The sequence below is a fragment of the Hetaerina americana genome, unplaced genomic scaffold (assembly GCF_022747635.1).
Source record: "Hetaerina americana unplaced genomic scaffold, ioHetAmer1.1.p SCAF_2, whole genome shotgun sequence".
NCBI lineage: Eukaryota > Metazoa > Arthropoda > Insecta > Odonata > Calopterygidae > Hetaerina > Hetaerina americana.
The window spans coordinates 54,076,791-54,087,561 of NW_027286763.1; the positions used below are offsets into that span (position 1 = coordinate 54,076,791).

Sequence of the window (10,771 nt, forward strand, 5' to 3'; positions counted from 1 at the left end):
ACCAAAGGTAAAAGTGACCTTCAATAAATATTTCTCTTCCGACTACGTGATGGGTAAAATAACTTGGGACACGCTCTTGAACTTTAAATCAATCCTGAGTGCATTTAATTAGCAAGAGAAGATGGTAATGTAATAAAAACTGACTGTGATTTTAAATTTTGAGGGTTTGAGAATTAGGCGCAAATATAATTAAACTAAATAACCAACATAAAGCAAAAGGTACTATGTTTTATGATGCTTCAAATTTTAACCATCAATAGCGATAACAGAGAATAAATATCAAAGTGCTCGAAATTCAAAGAAAATTCGTTAGATATTCTTCCGCTGGGGAATTGTTTTCCGGTGTTTCAAAACGCTAGTAAATATTTCGCCGGATAAGCCACCACAGGGTTCTTTTTTCGAATTCAAACCGGGGACGACGTAGAGTAACGGACGAGTATGCAATCAGCGTCGCTTTTGAGCAACATTTTTGTCATTGCTTTTTCTCCAATACAATGTATTGGAGACCATATATACATTCAAGCACAAAAACCTGCCATATAGCGAACCTTTTTTCATTTGCATGGATGCAGAGATCCGTGGTTCGAGTCCCGGTCAAGGAAACTTGTTTGCGTTTGTGATCTGCTCGATTCCACCTTCCCAACAATTCCTGTGTTCACTTTTATACGTGTTCATATTCCGTTTCCTTATATCCGTATCTATGCCAATGAATACATACAAATACATATATATATATATATATATATATATATATATATATATATATACATATATATATATACATATATATATATATATATATATATATATATATATATATATATATATATATATATATATCCTTTCCTTCCACTGAAGAAGGTGGGCGAGTCACCGTAAATTTCTATATTCGAGTCAGTGTAAAAAGCAGTTTCTCCTTTATTGTGTGCTCTATGTTATATCAGATAAATATGCATGCTTGTTGCAAAAAAAGTAGTCCCAGTTGGAGAGACATGTCATATAACGTTCTGAAAGATAGTTTTATTCTTTTCTCCCAGGAGTAAGGAAAAACGACGTCTAATTTTTATAAAACAACGTCTCTTCTTTAAAATAAAGATCGAAAACAGTTACTAGTGTCATTCTAACTATGTGAAAAGCTCCTGATATCACTCTTTTAATTTTTCATTACCTAATTGGTAAACCTCACGTTAAAATGCATGCATTCGACACTATGATACATCGGATTCGTTTCGAAATTCTCATTCTAACGGTATATAATATATAGGATAGATTTATTAATATATGTTACTTTATTTTAGTTTCTGTTGGCTATTAAAGTTTTAGATCATAACGAATACGCCATAACGAATTTCATCCTCCTGGAGTGCTTTGAAAAAGCATGTCGTACGAATGGGTGCTTTGGGAAACGCCGTACGATGGAATGCCTCGAAATTGCATGAATAAACCAATGAGGTCCTTAAACTTTATTTTTCCATTTGGCACAGAAATAAGTCATAGGATTTCACCACTATATTCAGAGGAATAGTCCTATATTCTATACGAATTTTATCGAAAAAAAAGTGGACAAAAAATTTAAAAAATCTTTTATCATCAAATTGAATGTAATACTGTTTCTAATAGTCTAAAAGTATAGGCAGCCTCTTTTTGGTGTCTGCATGAATTTTACAAAAAAACTGCCACTCTAAAAGACTTATTTTTTCTCAAAAAATGTAACTAATCTCCTGAATCTAGGAAAATATATGATACATACATGTACTTCTTTTGGAATGCATTAAGTCGGCAATGTGCTTGCGAAAGATTTTATTGGAAAGGTAGACGCCGTGGGCCTTAGATGACTTATTTATCAACTTATTTCTCGATATCTTTACGCAAAAGTGTCACGTGCGTTGCTAATTTTTTTCAAATGGGATAAATTAGATAAACCGTATCAGAATAAATACCCATTGCATAAGATCAATTAAAGCTAACACCTAATTAAGATAAAAAAATGAAAATTAATCACCGTAAAATAAATGAGATTAAATTTCGCTTAGTCGGTCTAAATGGGCTATTTAAGAGTTATATGTTGACGCTATCATACAAAATCTTTTATAAGAGTAGGAATAAGCAAAAATTTCTAAGAATAAAGTTTTACAGAGTAAAACTTTGACAGCTCCAACCAAATGGTAGAAAGCCATCACAGATAGACGATTAAGAAAACAGCAAGATTTAATAAGCAAAATAGTTATAGGGAAAAAGGCTTTCTTCCAGAAGAGATTACACGGTTATTAGTACGTTTAGAGAGAAGAAATCTGCACATTAAAACATTTACGATGTTTATTTATCTACTACTGTAAGGCCACATATGTAACAGCAGTAGAAAAGAAAAGACGATTAGAAGAAATAGAAATGTGGTGCAGCCAAAGATTGATGAAAATAAAATGGCTTGACGGGAACAAGTTAGAGTGCTTGGAAGATTTAGGGGGAAGAAATACATGGCACACGCGGGAAGAGGAGGAGAACTAATTGAATGCGTACTGAAACACGCTGGTTTACTCACGGTAATAATTAAAGTTAAAGTAGAGGGAAAGATATCCAGAGGAAGGTCAATGTTGAATTATAGGAAGCAAGTGAGTGAAAACGTCAGCGGACTAAGAACAGCAAAACTAAGAGGCGAAAAGATTAGCTGGTAACGGAATAAAATGTAAACGTGTCACAAACCAATCTTTGGATTGATACCCCTTATGACGGTTCCTGTTTTGGTAGAATTCCACACGTGAATTTTTAATGCGTTGCTCAGGGTTGTAAGAGTACTTGGTCTACGAAGGAGAGCGGTAATATAGTAAGAAATACACACAAAATGCCCATATTCAAGCTAATTTTCAGTTTTAGCATCCAGCAGTACATCATATTAATTACATTGTAAACAAATTACTCTGTTGATCAAGAGTAAGATGCTTCCAAGAAAAATAAATGTCAACTGAGTACTCACTATCTATATCATTCACACGGATATCAGATCCGTATAATTTCGGGAATTCATAATTAGAAATACCAACTGCTGTTAATTGCCCTAAAATCTTTATACATGCGGGTCAGTTTTCTGGTTAATCATATGGGTAAATGCTTTATTGATGTTACTGAACAGCTGTCAAACAGTGGATTTACTTAAATATTATATCTAGTAATAGCCTGGTAAGCCATTTGCCTTACAGAATTTTTAAAATGACTTTGTAAATTGATAGCAAACGAATTTGATAGTTTGAGGCTATACTTTGTGAAAATTAATGATCACTTAATGAATAAACTTGGTATTTTTTCACATTAAAACTTAATAATACTACCGGTTTCGATGCATAGGCGACATCATCAGGTATGATGATGAGACGTGATGTCGCCTATGCGTCGAAATCGGTAGAATTATAGAGTTTTTGTGTGAAAAAATGCCATTTATTCAGTGTTGATAGCACATACTAGACTACTAAACAGGAACGTAGAATAATCATATATATTGCGCGCTGAGGAATAAAATGGAAGGCCACTGGCACCAGAAATCGATCAACGGGCCTCCAAACACCTTTATGCCCTATAGGCAATGGCTTAAAGTTTAAAAAACCAATTGAACAGTAAATATCAATATGATTGTTCATACAATATCACTTTGGTAACTCATACGCATCTATTTTCATATCTGCGATGGTAACTTTGTTCTCTTTGTAATTCATGTTCCTATTTCGGAGCCTTTACATTCATACAATATGTGCAACCATAGCCATTTTGATAATGAATCAATATATTCTAGGCCTGCATTATTCTAGGATTACAAATATTGTAGCATGAGATCAAATTATATTAACTTACCTTTCCTGATGCAACGGTCAAAGGTAATTTCCTTAAAACTATAGATTACAAAATTAAATGGTTTTCTTATGCCTATCTAACATAAAATCCAAGGTTCGAAGATGATCTTGAAACCTGTAATAAGATCTGTATAGGGTACAACAAATGTACTTTAATTTTTTAAATGGATTTGATCTGTGTTTCCGATGGATTTCATCGATAAAGGTGGCATTTTGAAGCCAAGAATAAAAAGAGTAACATTTTTCCGCGAAAAAGGGCTGAGATTAATATTGATATTGATAGAGCAAAAGTCAGTGCAATAACGTAGATATATGTGAAAATTGATTACAGCTTTTTAGCAGTAGTAATTTTTTTAATAAATGGCAATAATTAGGCACTATCTTAAAACATTATCTCGTTTTTAGGGCAACAGCCTCACTAGGTCATTATAGGGAAGTATCTCAGCTATAAAGCTAAAACATAAATAATATTGAAATCGTTATGTTTCACGGTAATTTTAGACTAACTGGTTTCTTCCTCGCATCAGCTCAAATAGAGACCACTTCCTGGGCACCAACACACGCTCATCATAAGCGGTTTCCCAATTTACTGTCACTGTATTTCATATTCGCCAACACATTGAAGACCTCAAACAACGAAAAGACCTTTATTATATAGTCAACGGAGATCACGATACCACATAAATGAAAATATCGAGGCCAAATGTTTCTACTGAATTATTTAAACTCCGGAAAATTGTCCTATTGGGGTCAGGATTCGAAAAATTTGAGAAGAGTCAGTGGAATAGGTCTGATTTACGGGAGAATTCTTAACATACATTCCATGAAAGATAACCGCGAAATAATAGTAAGTTTGCAGGATTTAAAAGGGAAAATCTGACCCAAAAAGAATACACATAAATTACAAATATTCGTAAAAATGGCAAATATCAATCACGTATCAAATATCGTGCCATTAAAGTATTCGATACTGATGTATTTAGGTATGATCGCCACTGAGGCCAAGCGGAAGAGGTATATGAATGATATTTAAATGTATACGAAATCCTCAGCTAAGTTCAATAGTTCTTGTTTACAAATTTTTGTAAAACCACTAAATCTACTGTTGTCTTGTTTCCGTAGATCCGGATTACTACCTTCCCTTGAAAAAATTACCCAAGACCTTAAGCTCTTAAAATCTCCATTCAATGAACTAATATTGTTATTCATAGTTGAAGAATGTCAATAAAACTCTGCAGCGAAATTTAAATCGGTTTTACAGTGCTCAAATTTGAATATTTTACACCATCCTAAGTATTCACATTATAATTTTATCCTACTTCCCACCAGTTATTGAAATATGCCATGAATATATACATGCATTGTTATAAAACACGAGATTCAATGCCACGAAATAGGTAAATTGGCTCTCGGAAGCAGTTTTGAAATCCAACTGCATAAAAAAATGTGAATGATTTTATGCTCCCCACGCATAACGCCCTCGGTGAAACAATTGGAATTTTGCTTTGGAGGACCAACGGGCTGTGTGGGTGGGAACCGTCAAAGTCACCGAGTCACGAAGTAGATCTGATAGGCACACCAAAATACCTGTGGGGGGGTGAGGGATTCCAACGGCAGGCGAGGGCTTTGCTCCAGCTCGCTCGTGAAGGACGTTGGGGTGACGTACTGCTGGTCGTCTAACTGCAAGGAAGCGAAGTAAACTTCGATTAAAATATAGCACCGATAATCTAAATTCAGTCGTCGTGAAATGACCATAATAAAATCCCAATCAAATATGTTTACAACGACGGGGCCTCATCTTATGATCCCAATTCACCATGCAAATGTACAATCATAGCGTATTGTGATTCGGTTACTGCAAAACCTTAATTTTGCTCGTCGCCTTAGATAATACCGTTAAATCGACGTTTCATTCTATCCAGAATTCAGGGTCGGTGCTGCGGAACTTAATTTCGAAAAAATGATCCAAATAATTCCTCGAAAAAGCCGCACCAGAATATTGTAAAAATAGATTGGAAGGATTACAATGCCCCCTTAAACCATATTTTTTCTTAGTTGCTGGAAATATTGAAAACCTAAGCTAAAATCAATCAGATCCCTGAACATAAGAGATAAGCTAAATCCTAGGGTCAGCAAATAATAAATAATACTATATAAGCATGATATATATTACATAACAACTGAATTTAATCCTCCCTGAAGGAATCAGGAAATAGCATGGCTTCAAAATAGAGAACAAATAATCATTAAAAATTAAGTACTATAAGACCCTGGGCTCAAGATATTTGAAGCATCGAACTTCCATTTCATCAACATGAATAATCCCCTCGGGTGATGATACAAAATAGTAATGAAATTGCCGATTTATAAGAGCCCGTGGGAACAGGTACACCATCGTAAAGGTCTGAGAAGCGGTTACTAAGGGCGTAATGAGTGTGGAGCCAAGTCACCCATAATCATTACCGAGGCTTGGGCGTGGTTCATGCTGTAACCGCGGTTACCAAGGGAGAAGAGGGCTCCTGGGAAGATGAACGGAGGAAGGGTAGGAGGAGGAGGGGGTAAATAAGCTTTGGAGGATGGGGAAAAGAATAGGAGGATGAGAGAGAAACGCCCCCAAAACGGAGGATGCCTCCGGTGAAAAGGGAAGCAGAGGTTCCGAAAGGCGTGCTCTCGGGGGGGATCGGGGGTTTTGGGGGGAGGGAGAGGGAAGAGAGTAGGGTTTGAGGCAGAAGTGGGAACGGAATCTCCCGTAGGATGAGTGGATGGGCCGGAGACGGGGCTGGCTGCGGTGGAGCGCATGTTCCGGCACGGCCCGGACCTCGGGAGGGTCTCGAGGGGGATCGGCGGGGGGAGGGAAGAGAGAAAGAGAGAAACAAAGGGGAAGAGGAAAGGCGAGCGGAGGGAAAGGTGGGAGATGACAGAGCGAAGGGTGTGGTTGAGAATGACGAGGTGGAAGCAGAGAAATAAGAGCAGAGCAAAAAGCGAAGGGTGGAGAAAAGGGGGTGGGGCGAAAGTGAGGAGTATGAGAGGACAATGAGAACCGAGGAGGTCAAGATGGACGTCTGGGAAAGGAGAATGGGTGGGAGAAGATGGTGCGGGCGGAGGAGATGGGGCGTGAACGAAATGGTGGGAGGGAGGCTGAATAAGCTAAAGGGAGGATGAAAGATGAGGAAGGCTGACGTAGGTGAGGAGATGGAACCGAAAGGAAGGCGAGGAGTGAGTGGAAAGGAGAATAGAGAAAAAAGAAATGGAAAAACGCGAAGGATTTTACAATGGACCAATAAATGAGAGGGGGAGATGATGGAGGAGAGGTTGAGGCAGGAGAAGGTTGGTTAGGTGGGTGGGAAATTTTTATGAGGCGAGAGGGATGGTGGGAGAGGGTATGTGTTCGGAAGACGCGGTTATGGGATGAGGGCAGGGTGGGAGGAAGGAAGGATATGATGAGCCAAGGGGTGCTAGCTGCAAGGCGGGGAGGTGGCGGGCCACCCTACGAAAAAAGATTAAATGGAAAATCGGCGGAAGGGGGAGGGTGAGGAGGTCGGTAGTGTGGGGAAGGAGGATCCGAAGATCGGTATATAAGGAGGTCCAATCCCTAGCCAAAACACCAGACACGGTTTGCACCTGAGTCTTCACTTGTTCTTCAAATCTTCTTACGAAGCCCTCAACTCTCTCAATCACCATGAAGGTCCTTGTAAGTACAACTAATATTACTGTCCTAAACTTAAGTAATATTCACTATCTTCCCAGAGGGAAATTGCAGAAGCCATCCTTATTGGTTAACTGTGTAGAAGTATCACTAAGATACCGAATCAACTTTTAAATTTTTGTTACGATGGCATTAGCATACTAACATGCACCTCAAAGATTTTCAAAGCACGCTTCTATCGTTGTTGTAACGAGGAATGTCATAAAGGGTTCGCAAACGAAGCCGTTTCGTGTCCACTTTTCAGTATCAGTTGAAATTGCCAATTTTTCCTTCGTGAAAATTGACAGTAGACATTTCAAAAGATCCTTATTAGTAAACCATGTTTAAGCTTAGTTAATTTTTCAGTCATGTATTTTACACATGTCATAAAAAGCCGCGGAATGTCTGCGTTTAGCAATTGGCCACTGTTTTCCAAGTCGATTGTCCCATCAACTCCCGTTTGCGATACTGTTGACCATTGCTGCAGGAGTGTATTTCTTGATCCTCCAGGAGATCCACTTTAATTTGATCATGAATTTGCATAGTGCCTTATTTTGATTGTTCTGTGTAAAATCCGCAGAGGCATCTCTGATTTCTTATTTGTGATGTTACAGAGGCAAAGTTTTAAGGCGATAGAGTTTGTCTATGATCTTACCTATTAATTCACCAATCTTAATTTTTAATTTGATTTAAATGATCAGATTTTGCGTTTGGCACAGCTGTGATTAATTAATAGTCGCCAAAGAGTAATCATATGATAATTTGTTTATCAAAATTATTCATCGTAAAATTTAATAGTTTATACTCCTTTTAAAATGAAATTTAATCCTCTCGGCTCTATTTGCCGAATTCGGTTTTAGCGTAACACAACCATAATATCATATTTTTCCAATGGTTAACAATTGTACTATATAAACTTCCAATATCATAAGAAATATTTTTATTGTGTGATTATCATTCAACTTCCACGTCAATAACCAATACCTGACTCACCCTATAATACTGACTGCAAACTTTCAAATGTATTTCTTGCCACCGTTCACGCTAGAGCACCCTTAATTTTTGGCAAATCGAGCACTTAAAGTGAAGTAAGCAAATGTGATCCATAACAGTTTCAATGATTTGAAACAAAAATGGGGAAGCTCTTCAGACTTTATTTGATTCGTTCTTCTAAAATTCCAAACTACGCCTTAGTAGAAGGAATTGTTACATCCAATATCGCGCTTGGTAACGGTTTTATTAATTTTTATGCTAATGTTCTCTTCAAATCCACAGGCTTGCATTGTCCTTGCCCTCGTCGCTGTGGCCAGCGCTGCTGAGCCCGAGAAGCGCGCTGTCGTTGGTATTGGATATGGTGCATATCCCTACCACGTCCCCACCGCCTACTCCGCATACGTCGCTCCCGTAGCCGCTCCCCTCCCCTACGTCGCCGCTAAGTTCGGAACCCCCGCCGCCACCGTTCCCGTCGCCTACAGTGGATATCACTACCCATATGTCTACTAAGAAGGAGACTCTGACTGCAATCATCGACATCGACCATGGTACGTTTGAAATCTAATTTCTCGGTCGCGCTCGGTGGAAAAACTTATTTGAGAGTAAATTTATCCTTCTTCAAAGGATTCGAGTAATCAAAGGAATTTTGCATTCGATGGAAATTTATCGTCACATAAATTTAGCGCATGACTTTCTTTTTAGAGTTAATTGGAAATAAACGCCATTATCTCATAGGAGGTAATTCAGCACTCAGAGACTTCATCTAATCTTTCAACTGTGAAGCAATTTGGATATTAAAATATTAGACTGTGGCGACCTTCAAAATTTTAACTTCGAGCTGTCTTTAATTTTACCGCCAATGTAATCCTTTTTAATCATGCGATAAAAGCACTCATTGACGCTATAGGGAAAATCTCTTTGTGTTGGCAAAATATTTGTTTTGCTGATTCAAAATACGATTCGAGAATTCAAAACTTCATAAGTGAATATGACTAGGTTATCATATTAACCGGGGGAAAATAAAATCGTACTACAAATGAGGTAAAGAGATCAAACACTATTACGTTGAATTAATTCACTTTTCTCCTCTTGTTGCAGGCTGGATTGGTGAACGAGGAGTTGGCGTTGCTACAAGTCAGAAGACCATCAACTGGCGGCCGACAACTTCCGATTTCGCCAATACAATTCATAAAAAAAAATGAATCTCAAAATTGTTTCCCCAAGCACCCTTTCTCCTGACTCCATGTACCTTCACAACGTCCAATAAAGATCATTTTCGGTAAAAATTAAATGACTTATTCATTGACCTACGGTAATAGCGAAGTTGCTTAAAATGAAACCTACAGCCCGAGTAACCTCTACTTGCCCCCACTCGGTAGCACAATTTTATCACAAACTCTTACGAACGGGGTGGAAGTAAATATATTCAAACACATTGCGGAAATATCGGCATACACTGATACCTTTCTTTTTTATATTTCAATGTATAAACTCTATCAAACTTTCGAACTGGCCATTGGCTGGTAAATTCTTTGATTGTTATATGTTTCCCGCTGTAAATTATCCCTAGCAATTACTCTTGAGTCACATTCATAAATATCAAAAGATACTCACAAATTCCAGCTGAAAAATAGCTCAAGGTGTATGATTTTAGACCCTTAACCAGCATAAATTTTCCAACTCATCAAATATTCTCACGCAAAAGCACTAAAAATGCTATAAATAAACAATCATAAAGTCTAACATCGAAAGCTAACAAGGAAACATATAGCTGTGAAAGTAGACCTCTAGATCGAAGTAGTTGAAGAAATTCGTTCGCACGGAAAACGCAAATGATAAATCATCCTGAAGCCTGGCAGTAAAATTCATTTCCAAAAGCGGGGCCGTACATTAGGAAATTTATTGTTACAAAAACATCGACTCAAGAATATATGATACTGTTAGTTCCCCCATTAGCCTGTAACGCATCACTGAACTTTGTAAACTTGTTAATGTATGTTATCATATTGTTTTGATAAAAATGGACCAATACACCAACCTGAACACTTTAAAATTACGGAGTTCCCAAATTTTCGCCGTGAGATTACCTAACAAAGTCGCCTTTTTAGCACGCACGGAGGCAATTCCTTGTCAAATTTAGTAGCAGTAGATAAATCTCATTAGGTGACGAGGAGGACAACAAAAAGATGCGAAATAATTTATGGAAAACTTATAACAAAATACGAGGCATATTCGAGAAGTAAGGGTCGTTTTT

The 10,771-nt window shown here is 37.6% G+C and overlaps 1 long non-coding RNA gene across 1 annotated transcript; it reads left to right on the top strand.

Moving 5' to 3' along the window:
* The first annotated feature begins 7,460 nt into the window (after positions 1-7,460).
* LOC139688424 (uncharacterized) lies at positions 7,461-9,756 on the top strand. The gene is made up of 3 exons (XR_011700746.1): positions 7,461-7,530; positions 8,800-9,065; positions 9,616-9,756. It is a non-coding gene; the product is annotated as an uncharacterized lncRNA (long non-coding RNA).
* The last annotated feature ends 1,015 nt before the right edge of the window (positions 9,757-10,771 follow it).